The following is a 24799-nucleotide window of genomic DNA, read 5'->3' on the forward strand; positions in this document are numbered from 1 at the left end:
AGATCTCTTCTTCCTCTTGTTTCCTTCATCCATTTTGGGGAAGTTCGCCACATTCACATGTTTCTGGGGCACCACTAGTGATGGTACATTGACGTGTACCATTGTGCATATACCATTCCACAGAGGGGGCAGTGTGTGGTATGCCTTGTCTCCACAGGCCCAGTAATGGTCCATTACTACTGCTGTTCCTGCTCCCCCCTCAGGTAACTCTGTCACGCTTGCACAGTTGGTGTTGTATCCCACGTCCACTTCTCCTTTATGTTGGTAGCATACCTTAGGTGCAGTCATCGGCAGTATTGTTATTGGGTCTTAATCCTTCTCTATCCACATTAGCATGGGTACGTACTTGACCCAAGTCATCCAACATCTGTTGTTGTGTTCAGCAATAGTTGTAGTATCCTCTCTCATTACCATGTTGCTGCCAACCACTCCTGTGTCCCATTTGTCACACAGGTACACCTTCCCTGTTATTATCATCAGTGGTCTTTCCCAACATCCTTGTTTACCAGGAACTTCAGTGGTGTACCAATCACATGGTAGGTACTGTAGTGTTACTTTCTTTGTTTCTCCTTTTTCAGGGCCACTTGTTATGTATCTGAATGCTTCAGCATGTAAACTGGCCTTGTGGTAACTCAAATAACCCTTGAGGAAGTTATTTTCGTACGGGTATGTGTCTCGTGTTTTCCATACCAGGTGCACCGTGTTCCCTTGAAATCTCCCTTTTGTTTGGAACAGTGCCAGGTATATTATACATCGTGCTGTTTTTTCATCTATTTCCGTGGCAACGAAAGTTCGGGAAGCGCTCATGGCGTATGGGATCAATGAGCAGACGTAGCAGCTGTCTTCTGTTGTTTGTTTACCTATTTGAGTCATGTGTTGGTACCACATGTTGTTTGAGACGTGTGCTGAATTTTGTATGTAGTTGTCAATATCTTTATTGTCTGAGTATGTGCTGCGTTTAACTCTATTTCCCTTGTGTGGAATTTTGCTAGTACCACCTGACGTAACACCTGTTGCAGCCGGGGGTGGGGGTATATTAGGTTTGGGTACAGCAAAAATATTGATAGCATAACTGTTCTGCCATACAGAGGCAGCCAAGAACCCGGTGATCATCAAAATCCCTATCATCTTTATTACAGAGGCTAGTCTCACCGGCATTTTGCTCTTAACTTGCTGCAGTCCGGCAGCTAATTCTTGCAACGTTAAAGTTGCCCGCCTGAAAATTCTCAATATGCTTGTTATTAGTGTTAGTTGTTGTTTTCAAGCTCTCCCTATCAAGTAGTCGTTTTCAGTGCCCAGGCGAAGAGCTGTTCCCACGCCAATCTAAGCGATCTATCTCTTAGGACAGGCAAGTATGGGTGGAGGTGGGGCATTGATTGTTCTATGGCCAAGAAAAATGCTGTGTAGTAGACACGTACCCTCCTCCTTTTCAGGTACTTTGGCCTTTTTATGTAATAGACAAATTGGTGTGATAATTCTTCAGGGTAGTTATTGTCTGAGGGTATCATCTACTCCTGGGCAGTGAACTTTGTTAGTTATCTGTTTTCTTAGCAGTACAATAATACACTGTATCTGCATGTGCGAGACAAAAAAAAGAGAACATTCAAGTGTTTACATGTGTATGTGCAAACAATGTCCTTCAGTTGGGTTATTACTGCAGTGGGTAGGGGGTCGATGGGCAGAGGGTTTGGGGCTCAACTGGCAGAGGTCTCTTTACTCTTTGATCGTGTGACCAAGGGGTGGGCGGTATGGTAATTACCCCTTTCTATTTCAGTAGTTGTCTCTGGGGAATCAGGGGGGTGGCAGGGTATGGGGACACTTAGGCCGTTAGCTGCGGTAGAAGTCCCTTCCTCCGTTGGTGACGCTGTTGCTGTTCTTCCAAAGGCCCTGTCGGTGACACTAGGGCGGGTCTGGAGTTTGCAGATCTTTACGTTGTGTAGGTGATTCCAGGCACGTTTGTCCTGTAGCTTTACTGCTCTTGTTGATACTTCCTCTACCAGGTGGGGGCCAGTGAAGCGTGGGCTGTTCCACTTTCTGTTGAAATTGCGGAGTAGTACGTGGTCACCTTTAGCAATTTTGCACAGTTTTCCCTTTTCCAATTCTTCATCCGCGTCTTCTTGTTGATCACTCTTAGACACGCCCCGCGTGCGCTCGAGCTGTTGAGACACACACACTACACTAGTAATCAAAGAAGACACATATTGGTACATTTCATCACCAAGGACAGTTGCAGTGTTTTCATAGTCAGTGAATGCTCTTGATGTTGGCGTCAGAGGAAGGCGCATTTGACGTCCGGTCACCACCTCGTGAGGGGTGAGGTGGTGGTCGGAGCCTGGTCTATTCCTTAGCTCAAATAGGGCTAGCGGAAGGCAATACAGCCAACTCTTCTTTGTTGTTTGCTGTATTTTTGCAATTGCCTCCTTTAATAGGCCATTCAGGCGTTCGCATATACCGTTGGCCTGCGGGTGATATGCACATGCAAATTTATGCTTGATGTTCAGTAAGGATGTGATGTGCTGGAACATTTCATTGGCGAAATGCGGGCCATTATCTGACCGCAGTATTTCGCACACTCCCCACCTGGGGAAGACCTCCCTCACTAGGAATTTAGCTGCTCTGAATGCATCTGGGTGTGAGCAGGGCCCTGCCTCAATCCGCCTCGAGAATGGGCATACAACTACAATCATATACCTATTTCCTTGACATACGTTGATCATATCAACATAGTCAATATGGATGTGTCGGAAGGGTCCCTCTGGCCGGGGTATTGTACCTTTTATCACCTGCAGCGTGTGACCGGCCATGAACTGTTGACATGTGAGACAATTGCTGATAAAATTTGACACATGGGAATTTAACTCGGGGCAGAACCAATCTTCCCTAATTCGTGCTGCAATGACTTCCTTGCCTGTGTGGGCTGGGTGGTGTAGTTGGCTCAGGGCGGTGTTCAATAGTGCCAGTGGCATTACCATCTTTCCAGTGCTACCCTGGCGCCATAGTGCGTCAGTTGGTGACATTGTACATCCTCTTTTTACCCATATTTCTTTTTCTGCCATTGGTGCAGCCGCTTGTAGCTCCATTATCTGTGTGGCTGGGAGATGGGTGTACCCTTCTCTTATCAACATCTCCTTAGCTATTCCCCTCCCTCTCCCTGACTCTGGGGGGTTCCATATCTCGCCAAAATATGCAGCATACTTCGCGTGTGCGTCTGCTGCTGCATTCCCTTTTGAGATATGATCTTCTCCATTAGTGTGTGCGGTACATTTGACCAAGGCTAATTCTTGGGGGTCATTTATTACTTCAATTAGTTCAGCCAATAAGAGAGCATGTTGCACTGGAGTGCCGTCAGCTCTCCTAAACCCTCTTCTCCTCCATTTGGACAAACCTGAGTGGACAGTAGACGTGACATATGCACTGTCGGAATATATGGTCACTCGTTTGTCAAAGCTTTCCTTCAACGCCAAGATCAGTGCAACTAATTGAGCTGCTTGAGCAGAGTAATGCTGTGGTAATTGTACGCATTTCATCGCCACACACACCGGTACCTCCGTCATTTTTACCACTGCTGCCCCAGTTCTCCTTATCCCATCACTTTGGTCAATTGTTGATGACCCATCAATGAACAAGAGCTCACCTCCGTCTAGTGCGTTCTCTTCAACCTTTCTAGTACATGAGTACGTTTCAGTAGTCTTTGTACAATCGTGTGCATAGTCTCCTTCCTGAATTACTTCCGCTATAAACCTTGCAGGGTTGACTGTGCTGCATCTAACAATCGATAGTTCAGCTCTAGATAAGATGATCTCATAACCTGACGCCCTCTGCGTGGTTAGTGTGGACTTAGGCTTGTTCAATATTGCAAATAGTGCATGTTCCACAAATAGTGTGGTTGGGCACCCCATGGTGATTGCTGATGCTTTCTCTACCGCAAAGGCAGCTGCGGCGAGACCTTGTTCGCAAGGGAAATGACCTAACATCACAGGATCCAAGTGGCCGCTGTAAAACGCTACTGGTTTGTAGCCCATGCCTGTTTTTTGAGCCAACACTGCTTTCATTACTGCTGAGTCGCAATGTGAAAATATAAAGAATTGTCATTCGTAATCTGGGGTGGCCAGTACCGGAGCGGTTGATATTGCATCTTTCAGTTCATTAAAAGCCTCTTTCATTTCCATTGTCCACCCCAACCTTTTCTCCCCTTTGTTAGCTTCTTTTAACGCCTCAAGTAGTTGCACAGACCCAGAAACTGCTGTAATTCTCTCACTGTTTGTGGCAATGGCGTTTTTGAAATGGCCTGTGCTCTTTGTGGTGCAATCTTTCTTCCATATTGGGATATGAGCTGACCAATGTAAAGTACCTGTTCCTGACAGTACTGTAACTTTTCCTTGTCTACCTTGTAACCTTTTTCAGCCAATATTGTCAGCATCTTTAATGAGTCCTCTCTGCATCTTCTTTCGTTTGTGCTGCAAATTATTATGTCGTCAACATACTGCAACACTGTGCTTTCCACTTCAATGTTACCCAAATCCATCTGTATTACTCTGTTGAATATGGAGGGTGACTCGCAGTACCCTTGTGGCAATCTGGTGTGTTTCCACTTTGTGTTTCTGTAAGTGAAGCTTATCAGATCTTGTGAGTCTGGGTGCAGTGGTATTGAGAAAAAGGCATTTTTAAGGTCGATCACTGTAAACCGTGATGCCTCTGCTGGAATGCCGCACAATATTGTGGCCGGGTTTGCTGCTATGGGGTATTCTGCTTCCACTATGTTGTTCAAAGGCCTGAGGTCCTGTATGAAGCGCCAAGACCCCCCTTTAGCCTTGCGCACTGGGTATACAGCTGTGTTGCATGGTGATTCTGATGGGACCAATATGCCATTATTTATAAGGGCCGTTATTGTTTCATATATGCCCTCATCTGCCTCTTTTGATAGTGGGTACTGTTTCACTGTGGGGAGTATTGCACCCTTTTTCAATTTTATTCTTACTCCCCCTATGCTTTTTATGCACCCCACGTCATAGGGGCTGGTAGTCCATAATGATGTGGGTACTTTTGCCATATCCTCCTCAAAGAAGGGAACTGGGGTGGATGTGGGTGCCTCAAGTGCCATTGCAATTTTCTGTGCCACTTGTTTGTACATCACCCTTAGCCATATTTCTACACTCATCATAAATACCATTTCACCTTCTTCCTTTTCTCCTGAGAAGAGCTCCTCATCTGACACCTGGGTGAGTCTACATCCCTCTGCTAGTGCTATCACTGCCCTCCATGCTCTTCTTTCTCTGTCTTGGGCATGTACTGCAATGTAATCAGCGGTTGCTATAATGCTCTCTATGTCCACTGAAATCACCTTTCCTTCTGGTTCATTGGCTGGTGTTTCTGGTCTAAACAAATAGGCTGCTGGCCTCCTCCAGATCTTTCCTTCTATCCCTGGCATCCATGCAAATGCCATGTCTGTCCCGTACTGGAACAGTTCACCATCTACTGGCTCAGCCCTTATCACTGTCTGTCCACAGTATGCTTGCATAATCTGTCGTGCAGTGAGCATGTTAATTCCTGGAGTGGAGCAAATTATGCCGTCCTCCGTAAAGGAGATCGTCATATTCAACCTGCTCATTATGTCTCTCCCCAGTATATTTACTGGTGAGGCCCTAGAATATAAAAGTGGGACTGACATGTCATAATCCCCTATTGATAAGGGAATGTTATGAGTAAAGGGAACCAACCCCCTAGCCCCAGAGAATCCTTGGGTGTTCATGGCTTCACCTGACATCTTAAATTTACCTTCCCTTATGCAAGACCGGGTCGCCCCGGTGTCAACAAGGAACGATAATTTTTTGTCACCTATCGTTACCTCTATGCGTGGTTCCTCCGCACTATTAGGTGTTACCGACAGGATGGGACACACCAAGGCCACTGTGGGCTGTCCTATTGGGGGTATAATGATTGACCACTTCCTGTGTAAGGGTTGTGTCCCAAGGCCGTCACCCTACCCAGTTGTGTTTGCTGTAGTTGGGTATTGGTAGAGGTTATGTTATGGTCTTGGACTTGTGCAGGTTGCTGTACTTGCTGTGCTTGGGGTTGTTGTGTTATCGCTACCTGTTGTGGAGGCGGTGAATATGTCTGTGGCTGTTGTTGTGTTACTGGTTGTTGCTGTTCATTTCCCTGTTGCAATGTCTGCTGTTGCTGGATGCCCTTCTGTTCCTGTGTGGGCCTCTGTTGTCCCTGTTCACTCCATGATGGTGTGCCTGGTCTCACTCTACACGTGCGTGACATGTGTCCTACTAATCCACAAATCCAACACACCAGTGGTTCCCTGTTCTGCCATGGAAAGCTTCCTGTGTTGTCCTGGTATACTGGTTGCCCGGTGGGGTAGGAATTTCTAAGTCCCCCCACCTGCTGTTGTGTGTTATATCCGTATCCTCTCCCTCTCATTATTCCTCCCCTTCCCCTGTTGTAATTATAATACCCAGCACCTGGCGTTGAGTATCCTCCTCCCATGTTAGTCGTGTATGGTTGGAGTGGCGGCATCTGTTGTGTTACAGCCTGCGATGATTGTATTTGGGCGGGATCTTGTGCAGCCACTACTTGTGTGGGGCTTTGAGTCATTGTTGTAGGTGTAGTTATTAGTGCGCCTTCCATCGTGTATTTAGTAAGTTTTTTCTGTACTAGTTTAGCCTCTTCCGTTTTCCTATCCTCTTCCTTTTTTTTCATTTTTTCTTGCCATGTCCTACAATGATGTACTATTGTCAGTTGTGTTTCTGGCCATGCTTTTGCTTCCATCCCCACTACTTTCTTCAGTTGTTTCTGAACTGCTTCTGGGAGCCCCTGTACTAGTATATGATAGAATATTGCTGGTGTTTTGTCCCATTGTTCTCTAGTTTCCATACGCCACTTCTCTTGAATTTCCTGGATATAATCAACAGGATCTTCGTTCTCACGCATCTTGCGCGAGGTAATTGCTCCTATGTCTGATGTGTCTGGATACTGTACCCTCAGTGCCTGCCATAATGCATGTCTGCAGTTTGCGAATGGTGCCCCATTGTGTGATGTGTTTGTTATTGTGACCCCGGGGAAGCCCGCTCTCTTCCAGATGTCATCCGCTGCATCCCCTAATATTGATATTAGAAGGCCCTTTACATCTCCCACTGCCAATTTCTGTCCTGCGGTGTGTTTTTCCATTTCATATATCCATTTACCCGCACCTCCACTTAATGATGGGAGTCTGCACTTTATATTTTCCTTGTCTGCATGCTTCCAAGGGACGTATTGTGGTCTAACCCCTCCCCTCTCCAGAAGTGGCATTAAGTTGTGTCCCGTTTGACCCCCTGGGTTCCACAAAATCGAGTCCGCACACCCCTCCTCTTCTTCCGTCTCTTCTACATCGTCAATTTCGTCCATATTTCTCCTGCTCTGAACTCTTTCTCCTCCATCACTTCCCCTTCTTTCATCATTTCCTTTATTTAATGTGAGCGTGTGTGTTCGTTCTCCCTGCCTGCGTCCAGGGAGGTCTCTAAGCCTTCCTGCATAGGGTGTCAGTTCGTTTGTGAAGGGCGCGAGTTTAGATGGGCATGTTGCACGTAATGAGCGTGAGGTGGTGGAGCATGTAGGACGGGATGGTGACGGTGTGGCCTCACGTGTCTGCCTTTCCGCTATTCCTTGCTCTTCCTCCTCACTTCTCCCCAGTTCTTCCTTTCTCCTGCAGATCCATGGTGAGGCTCTATTTGTCCGGGTGGTGTATAATTTATCTAGGCTTTCCCTTTCACTATTTCTTCCTTCCTTCTCCGTTCCTTCTTCTTCCTCACTACAAAAGTCATTCGTAAATGGCAACCCCCAATCTGTCTTTTTCCCCCTAATCGTTACTGCTCTTAAGTCTATTAGGTCCGTTCCTCCCTTTTCTTCTTTACCAATCGCTCCCCTTTGTGCTGATGTTGTTGCTACTTCTGTACCTCTACATACATGCCTCCTTACTTCACTCTCCCCTCTCCTATCTTCTCTTTCCCCTTCATTTCTCTCCACTATTTCTCTACCAATTTCCTCTCTTTTCTTTTTTAATTCTTCCATTACTTCACTACCCATCTTTTCCAATATCCTTTCACCTTCTTTCTTCCTTTCCCATCTCTCCCTCTCCCGTTCTAATATACTCTCTATCATCCTCCCTTCTTCGTATTTCCTCGTTGTTTCTGATAGTAATCTCTTCTTCCATATTGCCATTTCTTTTTCTTTCTCCTCTTCCTCTCTTTTCCTGTCATGCAGTGCTGCTCTTGATACCCTTTCTGCTACTGCCATTACCCTTTCGGCTTCTCTCCTTTGCTCCTCATTTCGTTCTCTCATTTTTTCCAACTCATTCTTACCTTCTTTCCTTTCCCGTGCTCTCTCTCTTTCCCCCCTCTCGAGCTGCTTGATCAGTGCATTCTGCTCATCCCTTAATTCTGCTAATCGTTCCTCCAAAATCTCTTCCTTTTGTCGTAACAGCTCTTCCCCCTTTCTTTTCCCCTCTTCCCCTTTCATTTCACTCTCCCTGATATTATCCTGGTCCATTTTCCTTACTACCTCCTTCTCTTCTCCTGTTAATGAACCTCGTAATTGTAATAGTACCTGCGCAGCTACCCATTCATCATTTCCTACGTCCGTAGTCTGCTCTCCTCCAGTCCTCCCCTCCCCTGCTGGCATCTTCCTATGAGCTGATCCCGTCGTACTAGTCCGCTCCCCTCCCGTGTGGCCACCTGTAGCTGTATGTGGAGGCGGGCTGTATGCCGGGTTCGAGTACCCCTCAGCCGCCCTTAATTGTTCTCTTGCTATTTCTCCCAGTTCTCTTAAAGGATACAACCCCCCCTCCCTCTGTTTTCACTACCTTCGCTAGGGGTATATCGTCGCTCTGTTCCTTTTTTATTTCATTTTCGTTGGAGTTGTCACTCTTTTCTCCTCCCTCTTGTCCGTTCCCCGTGTTCTGTGTGCCTTCACTCTCTTTTTCCCCATTCTCTCCCTCCTCCTTAATCTCCTTATCTCCCATTGTTTCCCCCACAATGAACATTCCGTTTGGTCCTGGTCGGGACCCTTGGAACATCCTCCATAAGTTGAACACCTCCACGTGGTGTGTCAACTTCTTCCCCTTGTATGTATAATGCAGATGGTTTAATAGTGAATGTTGGGTATATGGATCGAAGCTACCATTAGGCGGCCATGGTGTCGTCATTTTGTTGTCCGTCCCCTGTGTCCATTCTATGCTATACTTGATCAGTTTCTCCCTATGGGGTGACAGTGTTTTACATTTGTGTTGCAGCGGGTTAGTGAGGGTGTTCCCCCACCCTCCCGATCCTGCCCCGTATGACATAGTAGCGCGCCACTTGTTATCCTTCCCCTATTTGGTAGCGGTTATCTTACTAACAGTTTACAATATACCTTATATCTTTACCTGGCCCCGTAAGTTTGGGGACTTGCGATAGTCCGCTAAGGAAAATTAGTAAAATATAGTATTTACATTTGTATATTCTTTTCTTTCTTTTCTTCCTTTATACAACACCCTTACGGCCCCCTGCGGCCGAGGCGCACGTAGCCCCCTGCGGCTGCGTGCCCCTTGTGACGTTCTTATACAGCCGTCCTACTTTCACTTGCTCCTCCTCCCTCTTCTACACTTGCCGTGGCCGGCGTTCTCCGTGTGCAGCCACGTTCCCCTTTTCGCCTTCCCCCCGATCAACTCATTACCGTTTACCTCCGTTTCCACGCCCTTACCACAGCTCTCCTCCCCGCCACTCAAAAATAAAGATGCCTGGTGCTCGAGATGTCCTATGAAAGCCCTACTGGTGACGTCACCGATCTCTTCAAACTACTGGTAAGTTCTTCATATATTCTTTAAGTCCAAAATACACTTGCAATCTACCCCCATTAACCCCACAGCTGTCTTCCTGTCACTCCTGGAACAAGGTAATCAATAATATAATCGGACTGCGCACGCTGCGTCGCCTCGCGTGTGATACGCCCCTCGACAGGAGGGCTTAACCAGCCAATTATCTTCTGTATTGGGCAACTAGCTAGCTACCGCCTACAGGGAAACATCTATCTATCGAGTTTCCTGCTCGATCAATAGGGATCCTCATCTACTCATTGATCAATAATTGCCAAATCGTAGGAAACTGCGCACACACACACCCTTACACATGGTCGCGACCTAGGCCAATTAGTGTCTACGGGCGGCCACACGTGATGTTTTCGTGCTCCGCCCCCTTCTCTCCCGTAATGTAGCGGACTGCTCTCGCACTCGTCCGGCTACCATTCATTTCATTGCCAACACTAAATTATCAAACCTTCGCCACGCACCTGTGCAACACCTCCCACCTCCCGTATTCAATTCCTCCCCCCTCCCTCACAATTTCACATTGCTTGTTGGGCGTGGCATACTCACCAAGTTCTCTTGATGCGGGGCCACTCGACTGCGTGCACCCCTCCAAGCGGCTCGCCACCTCCCCTCTTCTGGACTACGTCTGGACACTCACCAACCACGGGCGGGATACTTCTCAACCGGCTCCGGTGGCCCAATATCCGGATTGCGCTGTCCGGTCGTCTCGTAGTTCCGCGATGGTCCTGTAGTCCTCAAAAGGGGGCAGCGGCAGAGGGGGCTGCGCCGCCGGGCCTCCTCGCAACGGGAGCACTCGGAAAAATAAAATAAAAGCAGATCTTAAACAGATCTCAGCAGTGCCTCCAACTTGTCGGGGGGAAATTCTCCCGGGGTCGGCTGGCCCGTCCGCGGACCTCCGGGCAGGGAGGCCCCAACTCCTCCCGTATATCCCAAAAGGAGATAGAGTATGAGACACACGCAAGAAGCAAGGTGGTTCTGCTGTTTATTAAACAAAACGGCAGGGATGGGTCAAGGATCGTACGCATCCGTCCTGACACTCTCTCCTCATCGTGGGGCTCGCAGGCCCTTTTTACCTTAGTATGACGCGCTACTTGCGTCACCTGGGAAAGTTAGCAAAAAACCTATCGCCACTCTGGATTGGTTCCCTGAGTGGTAGGGTTAGTATAGCATACGTATAGAGAACGTTGTTAGTGGTTAAGGGTCAGTCAGGTGGTATACTTGGGTTGTCCCTTCAATTTGATACATAAAAATTGTTACATGAAGACCCCTGCGGATTGGTCAATGTTAATGGTGTCAGTGAGCCCCATGTTCTGATTGGTCCACCCGCGAGCCCCCCAGTCTGGGACCATCGCTGTTCCCAGCTCGCGGTGCACCTGTCATTTGCAACAATGTTTCGCTATGGGTATGTGCAGACAATGTGAGGATTTATTCATATGCTGGAAGGCCGACTACTCCCACCGCCGCAGATGTCCATTGAGTCGCTTAATTGTATCTGCCTGGGTCTTGAGACGGGGGATCCAGGCGCCTCCCTCCTCCTGGGCTTGGCACCCTATCAGGTTCGGCTTGGTCACGTGAGGTGGGACCGTGGTTGAGGCAGAATTCTGCACAATTAATATTGCATTTCTCACTGTGTGCCTGGCTTAATTTGCAGGTGTGACCTTGGCGTCGGCTTGCGGTATGCGAGTTTGCAACGTTGTGCCCTTGACTGTCTGCTTTCGCCGGGCTCATTCTGCAGGGTCAGCAACCGAACTCTTGCTCATTCAATGTTCATGGAAGCTTTTGCTTGCGGCCTACTTGGGTCTGGTGCATAGGTGGAGCCATTTGATACACAGGCGCTTTAGGTTATGGTATCATATTGCTTCATCCCCAGTATCGTGTCTTCGTTATATTTCTCATTATGGAGCGTGAGCAAGCTTTTTAGATGAGTTCATTATGCGTCTTGCGTTTCTGCATTTTGAAAAGCCTATGTGAAAAATAATAAAGATGCACGTCCGTGGGTGTGTCCGTCGCCTACGTCATAGCACTGAGTATGTTCTTCGTGTGGATTGGTGTGGGAGTGTCCAATGTGCATGTTTGCACGGGTGTGCTGACCGTTGGCTAGGTCGTCATGGCATCTCTAACGATGTGTTGATTTAGTGCTGGATGGTTCAGTCGAGTCCATCCATGCCGCAGGTGTCGGCATGTGCAGGGCAGGCTGGTGGGCAGGCGGGTGGGCACATCCGTATGTTCCTGTACCAGGGTATTTCGTCGTCTGATAGATGGGCAAACTCCTCTCGTGGCGGATGTCTGGGCCGTGATCCTCTAGGCCACGTGTGAGAGGGGACTGGTGGGAGCCTTTTGTTCACTTTTCCCACTTCACTAGAGACCATAAAATCGAGCCTTTAGTGCATTTAATACTATTTTTTATAGACCTCTGATGTCTTCCTTGTTATGTTCATGCCTTCTGAACAGGAGTTTTGTTCTTTCACACAATTTGTATCCAATGCCAGCCTACTCCAGTTTGATAAGACCTTGGCTTCTTTGGCTCACCCAGCCTCGTCTGCTGAGATTCACTTTGTAATACAATTTGCTTTATAACTACGACACACTAGAAATGAGGCCTTCTTGCTACTGTCCAGCACTGCTACAATGCGTAGTGCAAACATCCATCCTTTACTTGTCCATATGCATATATGTACATATTGGCGCTTTCCGCAATCTATTCACTATAAGCTAGCCTCAAGATTACTTCGTCTGCTTGCGTTTCTTTTGCATCTGTACATGTGTAAAATGACTTAATGTCTTCATCTGTTTTTGTGGCATAAACTTCTTCACCTCGATCCCAAGATGTCACTTATCTTTGATACTTTCAGGATGCCCTATAGAATATCTGCATTCTCTAGTCTCTGCATCTCTTCTAGGTATACAAGCTCAGCTCTGTGTGACTTTTACTTGGCGATGGTTGGTGATGTCACCATTCGTCTTGACCCTTCATTTGCTCTGCTTTTTCAGGAATCTCTTTTAAACAACCATCAGATCTCCTTGTTTGCAGATATGGTTTCCTCAATGGGAATCTTGCCGCTAGGATTCCGTTGGGCCTTTGTTGTTTCAACTGTTCCGTTTATGTCACATACTGTTTCCAACATACAGGTAATAGGTGCGGAACAGTTGAGGTGGGGGTACTTCGCTCCTCCTCTACAAGGAGATTCTGTGGGATGGGACACAGTACGTGTCCTTTGAAAGGGAATATCTTTCTAAATTGACAAAGCAGGTACTTGCTTATTGCCATCGGTGGTCAAAGTGGGCGAGAGCGGTGCTCCTCTTCTTTCTTGTTTAGGTTTTACTGTTCCTATACTTTTATTTTAAAAAGAAACTGTTCCGAGATGGTTTAGTTTTAAAATAAAAGCTTAAGAAGAAGTTGAAACATGCACTTCAGTGCACTGCACTGAAAAACCCCTCTAACAGCAGTTGTGTTTGTTTGAGGGCTTGGATTGCACGTGGGAGGGTCGTGGCCATCGGGTTTGTGGGAGAGGGGCAGTCCAGCAGGTAACATATTTCCACTACTTTTTTACATACACTTCAACCACTGATTGCCATTATAATATATCTGAACCACACATACAATCTGTGGCTTTGGGCACAAGTACTTTAATACCTGAACAAGAAAGACCCTTCAAGGTATTTCAGAATAAACACCCACCTTACTCCAAAAGGTATAATGGAAAGGAATCTAGAAGTATTGCCTTAATCAAGGATGTCCAACATACGGCCCGCGGGCCACAATGAGGCCCTCCAAGCCGTTTTATGTGGCCCGCGAGGCACAAGTCAAGAGTAAAGAAAAAAAAAAGATATAGCTGCGTGCAATTTTAACTTTCTTTGGTGGCCCCATGTATTTATGGGTATGGGGTCACCAGAGAAAGTTACAGTCTTCTGCCATGACGTGGTTAATTTAACCGGGTTGTGGCTGACGACTAACGCCACGACACGACCCAATTAATTTATTTATTTATGCAATGTTTGTCGGAAACAGGTATCTGACAAACATTGCATAGATAAAGTAACCTGGTCGTGGCTGGGATGCTCAGAGGGAGCTGCAGATGTGATGTGGACCAAGTCTGAGGTGCAGCCAGTTATTGCCCAGGACTACAATGGATCATTTTTTACGAAGTTGGTTTAAAAAGAAATTTAATAAAAAGACTTGGAGGCAATTAGAAAGATAAGGCTAGCCATTGCGGGTGGTCTGAATGCAAATGGTTGCCCACAAGGCTCTGCAGAGGAGCGAAAAAAACAGCTGAAGTAAACCGCGGGTGTGAAACGGTCCTAGATTTGGGAGACCCATATATCTCTTAATACCAAAGAGGTTTCTAAGCGGGACCCTGGGATTCGAACCTGTGTTGCTCTGCGTCATCTTGCTTCAAAGACAAGCTGTTGCCACTGAGCTATACTACCTGTTGATTGGTCATTATGCTGGGAGAGCGGGTAGGGGGGAGACAGGTATACTTTGTCCAGGGGCAGTCATGTAGGAAACTGCAAGTTAAACCAAAAAAAAGGCAGAAAGAAAAGCAATAGGAGGAAGGGCAGGGAAATGCAGAAAGGAATTTTCAGGTGCATCGGCTGCAGAGAAAAAATAGGGCTGATGTTAAAAGTACATTGTTAATTGTTGACGATAAGGGGCGGGTGGGAAAGGGGTTTGTTTCACAGCATCATGGAGCACGTCTAATACCAGGGCAAGAGGTAAAAACTTAGGAAGGCAAACCTACCTTAAATAAAACTGCCTTTCATCAAATGTAGGAGTGTGGCTGGTAAAGTTGTGCCCCCCTTCCTTCCAAAGTAAGGATACTGGGATGTGCAAGCATACCAACCCAAAGCCAACTGCAAGGCAATAGGAAAGAGGACAAATTGGAAGGCCTTCACATCACATTAAAAGACCCGATATTCAATATTCCTACAACAGGAAGTCTTGAGCTGTAGTGCTCCTTGGTGACAGAAAGAAAAAGTAAAGTGTGCGACTAGGTTGGTTGCACACAGAGCCCCTGGTCTTGTGGCAGAATTTATTTTGCTACAGTCAAAGGGGCCAGTGCCGAGCAGCTCAGGTCCACAGCATTCACTGGAGGGGTGAAGTGCGCAGGCCCCTAACCCCAGACTTGTGCACCCCATGATACCAGGTGACCGTGTTGTTCTTGAAGCTGCCCTTAAATGGGGTGACCTGTCCGCTCAGGAGGGCCATGGGCCTGTGTGGGGGAGACAGGCCAGTGGGCAGACTGCAACAGGCCTGCTCGAGCCATCCTGCTATCCAACTGGGCCTGCTGGCTGGCGACCAGGCCCAAATTTATACAAATCTCGGGCCAAGCAGGGCCTGATGGGAGAAAGGAACTGTGTTACAATGTGCTCTTCTGCTGGGCTCTGCCTGCCGGAGCTTCCCCCTAAATACAGGACAGGAAGCTCTGCAGACGCTCAGAGCATCTGGGGGGTTGGGGGGCTGGGTCAGGGCTTGCCTTCTCACTCTCGCTTAGCGGGGCTTCCAGAACAGGCCCAACCACTGCCCTCTTGCTTGCAACTCATGCTTACCTGGCAGGGGAAAATCTGTGATCACAGAGGCAGATCTCCCAGGGTGAGGCTCACTCACTGCACATCGGATTTGCTGACCCCTGCTATGTGCCCAAATGCGGGATACTCGACTGCATTATTTCTGGTAGTGGGGGACTGCGCGCTTTCCCCTGATTTTTGGTGAAAGAAAAGGTAAAGTGTGCACAAGGCCTGCTAGGTTGGTTGCACACAGAGCCCCTGGTCTTTTGGCAGAGATTCCGAGTGCACTGCCAGTGTGTGCCCCTGCGCTGCACTACCAATGCATACCCACATGCTTCACCTCCAATGCACACCCAAGCGCTGCACTGCAGGAACACCCAAACGGACTTGTATATCACATGCCAAACACTGCATCGCTACGGACATCGTTATATATTCATGGAACAATACTATGAGTGAGACTTTGTTTTTAATCGTGCCATACAGTGTGGCCCAATGTTGTGCCTATATTAAACTGCTGCATGCTTTAAGATTGTGCTCACATTGCGTTTCTTCAATTAGGTTCACCTTTGGGTGATCGCTTTTCCACATTTTATCTGTTGAATTGAATTATGCTTCTTTCATTACCACAGAAGTAATGAAAGTGTATTACAGAGATACACTGCCATATATATTGGGCACACTGCACATGCTCAGGCAGCATCAATCATGCTTTGTACTGGACAATGCTGGCCTAAATTGGGAACAGTCAGCATAGACATGTTGCTACAGAGGCATATTTTGGGTACAACCAGCATGACTATGGGGGTCATTATGAGTTGTGCGGTAAGGGATTACCGGCACCGGTAAGGAGACCGGTAATCCCTTACCGCACAATTCCGAGGTTCCTTAGCAGGAACCGTAAAGGACGTGCGGTCTGACGACACGTCCCTTACGGGTCCCGCTAAGGGACCAGGGCGCTAATAACGGGCCTGCTATTCACGAGCCCGTTATTAGCGCCCTCCCCATTCCTATTGAGCCCTGTTCAATGGGGACTTACCGGTCCAGGGTCGGAATGCACTGGTAAGTCCCCATTGAACAAGACCGGTGCCGGACCCGGTATTGGAGGCAGCCATGGCGCAAATAGTGCCATGGCTACCACCAATCTCGGAATGAGGCCCTATGTGTTACATCAGTGACAGTGCTGTCTTACACTGTGGACACATTGATCATTAAAATGTGTTGTGTTGTAAAATGTTCTTGTCTGCTGTTAGTGACATGGAATTTTCATATTGTCCTTTAGAACAGATTGTAAACTTATGGCTTTTTGGTCCCTTTTCTGCTGTAAAATGCACCATTTCAACACCATATTTGAAAATAAATTCTTGCAGGGAAACCCCCCCCAAACACTCCCTAGATTCTAATAACTCCCTCGCAACGCTCGGTCACCCCCACTATTTCAGAAAAATATGAACACATACAAACTGAAAGAAATCACAAGCAACTAACCTTTGATCACTGCCCCTGATACCAAAAGCTATCTTTGGGACTGCATGACTATCACTGCCTGTGAGGATATTGTGTCAAAAGTCACACAATATTGCTTTTTAGTATACTGCTTTGGGTGAGGTTGTTGACTTTTGGCTTGCCGGCCCACTGGGTGACAAAAAGTGAATGCTTCGGCCCCATATTCAAAAAGGTTGGACAAGCCTGCCTTAAATAGACTGCCTTCCTCTGTAATTACAAATTCTAATGATCTATCCTTAAATAACTTTAAGGGGCTAAATCTATCCTTAAAAATAAAGTTATTTAAAAGAAATGACTTTGTTGTTGGGGACTGCAAGTCCCATAATCCCATACGTACTGGGACGAGGAAGAGGGCTGAAGAGTTTGTAGCAGTAGTCAGGCAATTATGCGTAAAAGCCCACACCTGCAAGTACCTGTGAGGCATAAAAGGCCCCCTCAGGCACAGGCAATCAGAAGGAGCTGGAACTGTTGCTGGAGTGTGTGCTGTAGTAGCAGAAGCAGAAAGAAGAAGGCACAGAGCTGGCAAACCAAGCAGAAGTGGGAGAACCAGCGGGACGTGGGAAGGTGGATGCAGTAGATTTCACCTGCTTGTTCTGAGAGGGTCGTGTTCCCCAAAACACTGAAGTGCAGAGGCTGCGCAGAGGAAGATGTGCAGGAAGGCTGTCTTTCCCCATGAGAAATAAACAAAGGGGCACCTGGCTATTCCCCAACCATTCCAGGTATTCACAATATCAAGAAAGAAAGTCGGTCAGAGCGTGAGCCTTATTGCCGTGGTTGCTGTGCAGGGAACGTGTCAGAGACCAAGGAGAGGAGCTGTTGTCAAACCGTGGGTCTCAGGAGCGAGAGGCGCTCCTTAAACGAGTGGCTGGACTGGAGACACCTTCACTGAGGAAGGGTGAGGGTACCTGTGAAGCCAGAAGCAGTAGAAGTCGTGGCAGAAGTCGTGGAAGTTGTGCATCCCGTACAACAGAGTTCACAGAGGCTGGTGAGCGAAACCGGGTGATACGATTCCTTGCGCGAGCACTGCTGGCAACAGTATCCAGTTTCCTATTCACTCGCATATAGTCAGTAGCGAGCTGAAGTTACTTGTTGAAGGTTTATTAAGAGAACAATGGAAAAGTATCACTCGTGTGTATCAGGTAATTCCCATTTACTCGCGTAAAGAGCAAACGCTGTCAAAGACCAGTTAAACCCTAAAAAGACTGTAAACCTTATGAAGAAGTGGTCACGTGTCTGCTTATGAAGTTTGAATGTTGCGAAGGCAATTGCTGAACATTTAATGCTGAGAAAGACCAATGTTAAACCTTTAACCTTTCAAAACTACTTAAAGAAGTGGTCGCATGTGCCTAATTGTGCTTTCCAAGGGAAGACTGAACTCTATCCTTTATTTCACGTGGGCATTCATTTCTTAGAAAATAAGTTAAGCAGTTAAATATTGTATCTACACTTGAAGGGAAGAGCAAGCATTGCCCAAGCCAAGAGTCTCCCCATACTAAGATTGAAAGCAGCCTTTCTCAGAGCCAAAACACAATCTATTACTGTAAATCCAATAATAGTTCAACCTTGCCTAAGATACAAGTTTGCAAGCATTACCTGAAGTCAAGAGAGTGGCACTAAGGCTTCTGGGTAATTACTTGTGCTAACAGTTGGCAGAGAGGTGAAGGCAAATTTGGGGAAGGGGAACTTGCTGCTTGTATAGATTATTTGAAGTTGACACAACCTATATTGCCAAAGACTGCAGAAGAAAGAGAGTCATCAAGGCAAACCTAGGTTGTTATTGTGGCAGACAGACAAGAAAGGCAAAGAGGCTGCCCCTTTTGAAGAGATATATTCAGAGGAAGAGTGCCTTGCCTACTTGAAGGTGTTTAAGTACTTTAAAGTGAATCTTGTCAAAACCTGTCTTGAATCACTAATTACTGAAGCTGTCGTAGCAGTTTATTTCATTTATTGGGTATTTATAATGCGCCTGTACACAATGGGTTTCAAGGCGCAACAAGGCAAGAGGGGAGGACAGGGATGACAAAAACTGTCCTACTAGACCTTGAAATTCGAATCATGCAAGTGCAGTAAAAAGAAGTGAGGCGTAGGGGGGAAAGTGCTGGTCAGGGCAGAAGGGCCTTTTACATTAAGCGAGTGCCAGGGGTGGCCAGGTGGACAGAGTCAGGGGATGCAGAGAGTACAGGGGAAGACGGTCCACGTGCTAAGTGCGAGGAAAGGTGCTGGAAAGGCTCAGGGGGGCAGGTCCAGCCAGGCTAATGCAGGGAAGGGAGCCCGGAAGGGCAAGTGCAGGTAGGTAGTATGTGGAGACCAGGTTCAGGGGTAGACTGGTCGAGCAGGGCCTGGTGCCCTGTAAGAATCTGAAGGAACCAGGCAGCCAGTCAAGAGGCAAAGGGGGACATTAGCAGGGGAGGGGGAGAGGGAAGGAGGAAGAGAACAGGAGGGTCTTGAGCAGTTTCAGGAATGCAAGGAGATCTGGCTCAAGTCTGTGAGGGGCAGGGAGGCCATTCCAGAGGGAGGCACATGCGGAGAAGAGATCTACCCCCACACTCTGCTTGGAAAAGTGTCTGATCTGCAGAGAGTTTGAGCTAGAAGACTGAAGGCCTCTAGCAGGGAGGTTTTTAGGGAGAGAAAGCGCTAGATGTAGTGGGGTCCCAGGCCCCAGACAGTCTTGTGGATGATGCAGAGGGTCTTGAACTAGATCCTTGCAGCATACGGGGGCCAGTGGAGAGATTTTAGAGCTGGAGAGATACAGTCCCTGGGCTTGAGGCTAAGGATAAGTCTTGCAGTCCTATTCTGGATTAGTTGAAGGGGGCAAAGGGAGGAATTAGGCAGATTGAGGAAGAAGTTTATTTATTATTTATTTATGTATTTATAACGCGCCGAAGCTCGCAAGTTGTTGCAGTCGTCCAGTCTGGAGAGGACCAGAGCTCAGGAGACATTGAGTTTCTGGCGCAAGGTGAAGAAAGGGAGAATGCCTCTGAGGAGGTGCAGCTGAAAGTGGGCTTATTTGCAAGGTCCGTGATGTGAGGAGTGAAGGAGAGAGAGAGGAGTCTAAGATGACACCAATTTTCAAAGTACTGAAGCTATGGTGGTATATCTGGCTGTCAGTAGATGCAACATTTCAGTAGCCTAAACAAAGTGGAGTACTATGAAGCAAAGGAGACTGTTCTAAAGGTAAACCTGAGTAGAAGTGAAGTTGTTGGAGTAGAAGCAGCAGCACTGTGAAGTCAACCTGACAAATATACCTATTGTGAATCCTTATCCTGTAATTAATGACATACTGACTGTTAACCAAGAACTATGTTTAACTGACAGTGGTAGAAGTTGTATTTCTTTTTTAACTGTGGCAAGCTTCTTCAATTACTGGAAAAGCATTGTGGCTGGGAGAACCATTGGTGCTGTTCTGAAGACGAGGAAAGTCCATCTTTTATCAAGGAGAAGAGATCTGCTATTGTTGGAACTTTGGTTAACACAACTTTACTTTCACTTTGAAACATCACGAATGGATTTGAATCCTGTGGAAGGGAGCCCACCCAAGTTATTGAGAGTTTATCAAGAAACTGTGAATTATGTTGATGCTATTTGAATTGCCATATATTGTCTTTGCATGTAATGTTTAGTGTTAGGGCCAGACATCTTGGGTTAGAGTCTTTGCCTTTAGTTTTGGTTAGGCAGGGAAATACCCAGCAGAGTAGGGCATTTCATATTATGTATACCTTAATAAAATGGCATGTTTTGAACAATCATCAAACAGTTGTCAGCTTTGAAGTGCTGACACCTCACACTATATAATACAATTGAAAGGATCTTCCTCCTTTTACATAAAGTATAATCAAACAAATTAGTACTTTAATGATCCACACCTTCCCTGGACAAGTTCTATCTTTTTGGAAAAATGTTCCCTTCCTCCCTCAGTCCCTCCCAATTTCCACTTTGAGGTATGAACTGGGTCTTCTATCCCTCCGCTCGCACATAGAGTGGAGAATTCTTGCGGTTTACAGATTAATCTGGGAACCACAAGTAAATACATTGTATGGAGATCTGTAAAAAAGAACTTGATAACTTCTTTCTGGTTGGCCTTGCTAAGTATGCTCTAGAAATCATGGAATCCTCCGAGTGTGAAGTTATAGACCTCAATAATAATCCAATACATGTAAAAACAAGCAACTAAAGGGAATTGATTGGATACAAACAATCGAAGAAATGAGGTAAAAAGAAAAACGGTCCCATTCTCACTGATATGTTAAACCACAGAGGCACTTCCCTCGCTACCTAACCTGCTTCCCTAGTGCTCGAGGCCAGAATGGGTTTTTAAGATTCAGCTTAAATCTACTATCCATGAGGGAAATTCTCCACTCTAGACACAAGAACTCATTCAGAGATAGTATATGCCAACGATGTAATCATTCGTGTTTAGAGACATTGAGATACATTCTAATAAACTGCCCTGGTACTTACTTTGATAGGGTGGCTAAGTACTCCAGATTTGTAGCTAAGGAGCGGTGGTTAGGCACTCAAGCCTTCTGGGATCTTCTATGCTTGAGACATGAAAGCCTTCCGACCTGGGAAGAAGTGAATTCTCTCTGCAGTTTGGCTCTTCAGACGTGAAATGACAAGCTGAAGTATGTAAAACTCTTTCTTTCTCTATGATTTTCCTTGGATTCTTATCAAATGCCTTTTTTTGTTTATTTTGTTTATTTGTTCGTTTTATCTTTTTATTTTTTTGGGTGTTTTTACTTATTTATAATGATCAAATATGTACATCAAATACATAAATGTTTATTTTACATTTTTAGTATTTTTTGAAAAGTCGAATTTATTTTTGGCTAAAACACAATAAACAAAAATGAACACATTTTTCAAACAAAAGTCACATATCTAAAATGTGCGATAAGAATCGACTCTATCCCTCATCACCAGGAGCTACAGGAATGCTGCACATCAAATCTCCAGAAAAGACTCAGCCGCGGCTGTGCGATGATGGATCCCTGTGGCCCCGGGAGCCAAACCAGAAGGGTCCACTGGTTTATTTCCAGATCGTGGAAGTCTTATATCCATGATGTAGTTGTCCCAGCTTTAGTAGTTTGAACTCAAAATTGAAGTCTTTTTTCCATGTTCATCAGTGAAAAAACCATACAACACAGAGTGCTGTGTCCCAAGAAAGTGGCCTTATAAAGTGCTACACTGGACACGTACATTAAACTTATTGAAAATACATCCACAATGCAACTACTTATTCACAAAGGTACTTCTCATATTTTGATGGCATATACAAGAAATGAAGTATGGAGCCAATACAACTGATCCCAATGCCACTCCAAAAGCAAAAAACACTGTCATTGGAGTTGACAAAATGTTAAAACAGGTTATGATGCATTTTTCAGTTATGATGCCTTAAATCCAAGTGGAGTGAAATTAAACTGTCCTCGTTATCAGAATTACCAGTGTAAAAGGAAAGCAGGGGAACAGAGGAGCCTTCTCCCCAAAACTCAAAGTTTGGACAGAGTCCCAGGTAAAACGGGTAGCCCGAGCACACAGCTGCGTCAAAAGAATGTAGGAAAGGGGGCAGGTCAGAAGCCTTCCAAAACCAGAGAAGGAGGTGGGGCAGACTGTTGGAGTACAGAGACAGAGTTAAGAGGTCTGGGACAGTGTGTATGGAAAAGAGGTAAGTGAGAGTTGTGGGGTAGCCATGAGCGGAGGCAGATGTAGTGGTGGTACGGACAAGTGTTGGGAATACCAGGAGGAAGCTGGCATGCAGAGACAGGACGGGGGTGGGGGTTAGAAGAGAGAACGAGCGAAAAAGAGAGAGAAAGAGAGAAGAACAGAGGACAGATTGTTGGGAAAGAGAGCGATAGAGGGACAGAGGCAGGGCCAGGAAGAACAGCATAGAGAGTTTGGTGACCAGCTGGAGGGTGAAGATAGGACAAGTGAGAGATACCAGTGGAAGGAGAGTACAGATATATGGCATGACATTTATAACGCACCTATACACAAGTTAGAGAGGCAGAGCGAGAGAGGAGAGAGAGGGGAGTGATCAGAATCTGTGGAGTTCACCATTGAAACAGAAGAGAACAACCCAACAACACGATAGGTCCCTCAGGAAGTCTGAGGGAGAACGTTCGATACCTTTAGGCCCTCCTTAGGATAAGGGAAAGATACAGACAGTAGGGGCCACCTGGCGATAATCTACCAACATTGGAAAATCACGGTAGGTAATAGGGATGTCTGGGGTATGAGGTGGAAGCCCACGTTGAGGTCGAAGTAAGCTACAGGGATCCCCACAAGCCTGTGCACCGGATTGATTTGCAAAACACTCATTTCTTTTCTATATTGCAATATATTTTTGGCTTCCTAAATAGTGTCCTCTAGTAGAAGATGGTAAGCCTGCATAAATACTTCTCTCCTAATCCAAGGCTGTAACAATGTGTAATACCATTCTTATAGTTGTGCAAATGGCACAAGCTTGAATGAAAGACTTTGTTTTCATGTTTGTCAGCTGATCATCTTCTTACCTTGCTGGTATATTAACTGGCACCATGTTCACTGCCAAAGAGGACAATCCATGCTATAAAACGACTATGCCAAGTGCAAGGCGCATATGTGCTCACCCACCGCCCCCAAAATCAGTGGCCACTCCACTATATTAGAACCAATGATAGCCTATTAATGAGGGACAATACATTTTTGTGGGGTACAAGGTTAGCATTCAACAGACAATTTAACTGTCTAAATTGAATGCCTGTTATTTATGCATCTCAATTTAAGGGAGGTTGTAACCAACATTAAAAGCAGCCTACTGTAGCCCTTTGGAGACCTGTAGTCAAAACATAATGTTCAAGATAAAGAGCATACAAAATGTTGGCGACATTGCCGGTGCCTGTTGTGATCATGAAAAATGCCTGATGCAAAGAACTTCAGCACACACATATAAATCCTCTGTATACTTCATGGTGCATATACCCAAGGAGATCATTATGTAATGCTGCTGAACGTCTTTTAGTGTACTAGGGCGTGTTTATATTGATATATGTGTGTGCCACCTGACTCGCTAGATGCCGCCCACCCCTCAGCTCCCCGCCACCCGGTACAGCTGTACCCCCTCCTCTGTACCCCTCTGCATCCTAGCCCCAGCTGTATATCTGTTCTGTTACCTCTGAAAAGTGTTCCATTATGCATCTGTACTGTTGTATACCTCTAAAGCTCTCCGTTATGCATCTGTACTGTTGTATACCTCTGTAAAGCACTTGGTTATGCATCTGTTCTGTTGCATACCTCTGAAAAGCATCTGTACTGCGCTCTGTTATGTATCTCTATTGGTGTATAACTCTGTAAAGCGCTCCATTGCTTATCAAAGCTAGTTATGCGCTTAATAAATAACGTAATAATAATATTAATAATATAAGAGGTGTATGAGCGAGCATACCCTATAGACCGAGGGTGTCCAGCGTAGGGGTTATTTAGGGCACATTTCCATGTATTCTGTGTCTGCCATTTTGGGAATGCCCCAGAGCTAATGTGGTGGGGCAAACAAGTAGCTGCAAAGCGTATTTCAAGCGGTCTGGGGTATACCATTACCTTTATATGTGTATTGTTTTCGGTATTTGATTGATTGGTTATTTGTAATGCACCTATATACAAATGTTTCAAGGTGCAATGTAGCTAGGTTTATGCATAATTTTCTCAAAGAATCACCCATTATAATAGGAAAACATGGATATTAGATGGTCACTGTTATGTTCAATCAATATCTAATTATGGACATTTCTTTTTTATATTATACTGCAGCATATAATGTTCAGATTTAACAGGCAGTTTGGCCATCTAATGTTACTGGATCTGGAAACCGCAATGTACCGCCTAGACATAGATGTGCTTTTCACATATCCAGTGTTGGAAGGCTTCAACGTCTCATATTGAGTCAAGCTGAAGATGCAACGCCTC

General features: G+C 46.0%; 1 protein-coding gene and 1 non-coding gene across 2 annotated transcripts in view; one reads left to right on the forward strand and one right to left on the reverse strand.

Annotated features, from left to right (window-relative positions):
• Nucleotides 1–24799, reverse strand: part of LOC138473269 (uncharacterized) — a 1193211-nt gene that overhangs the window by 1051716 nt on the left and 116696 nt on the right. The window lies entirely within an intron of this gene.
• Nucleotides 15387–15546, forward strand: LOC138474908 (U1 spliceosomal RNA). The gene has a single exon (XR_011269130.1). It is a non-coding gene; the product is annotated as a U1 spliceosomal RNA (small nuclear RNA).

This window comes from Ambystoma mexicanum, chromosome 8, assembly GCF_040938575.1.
Source record: "Ambystoma mexicanum isolate Mex_15411 chromosome 8, UKY_AmexF1_1, whole genome shotgun sequence".
Lineage (NCBI taxonomy): Eukaryota > Metazoa > Chordata > Amphibia > Caudata > Ambystomatidae > Ambystoma > Ambystoma mexicanum.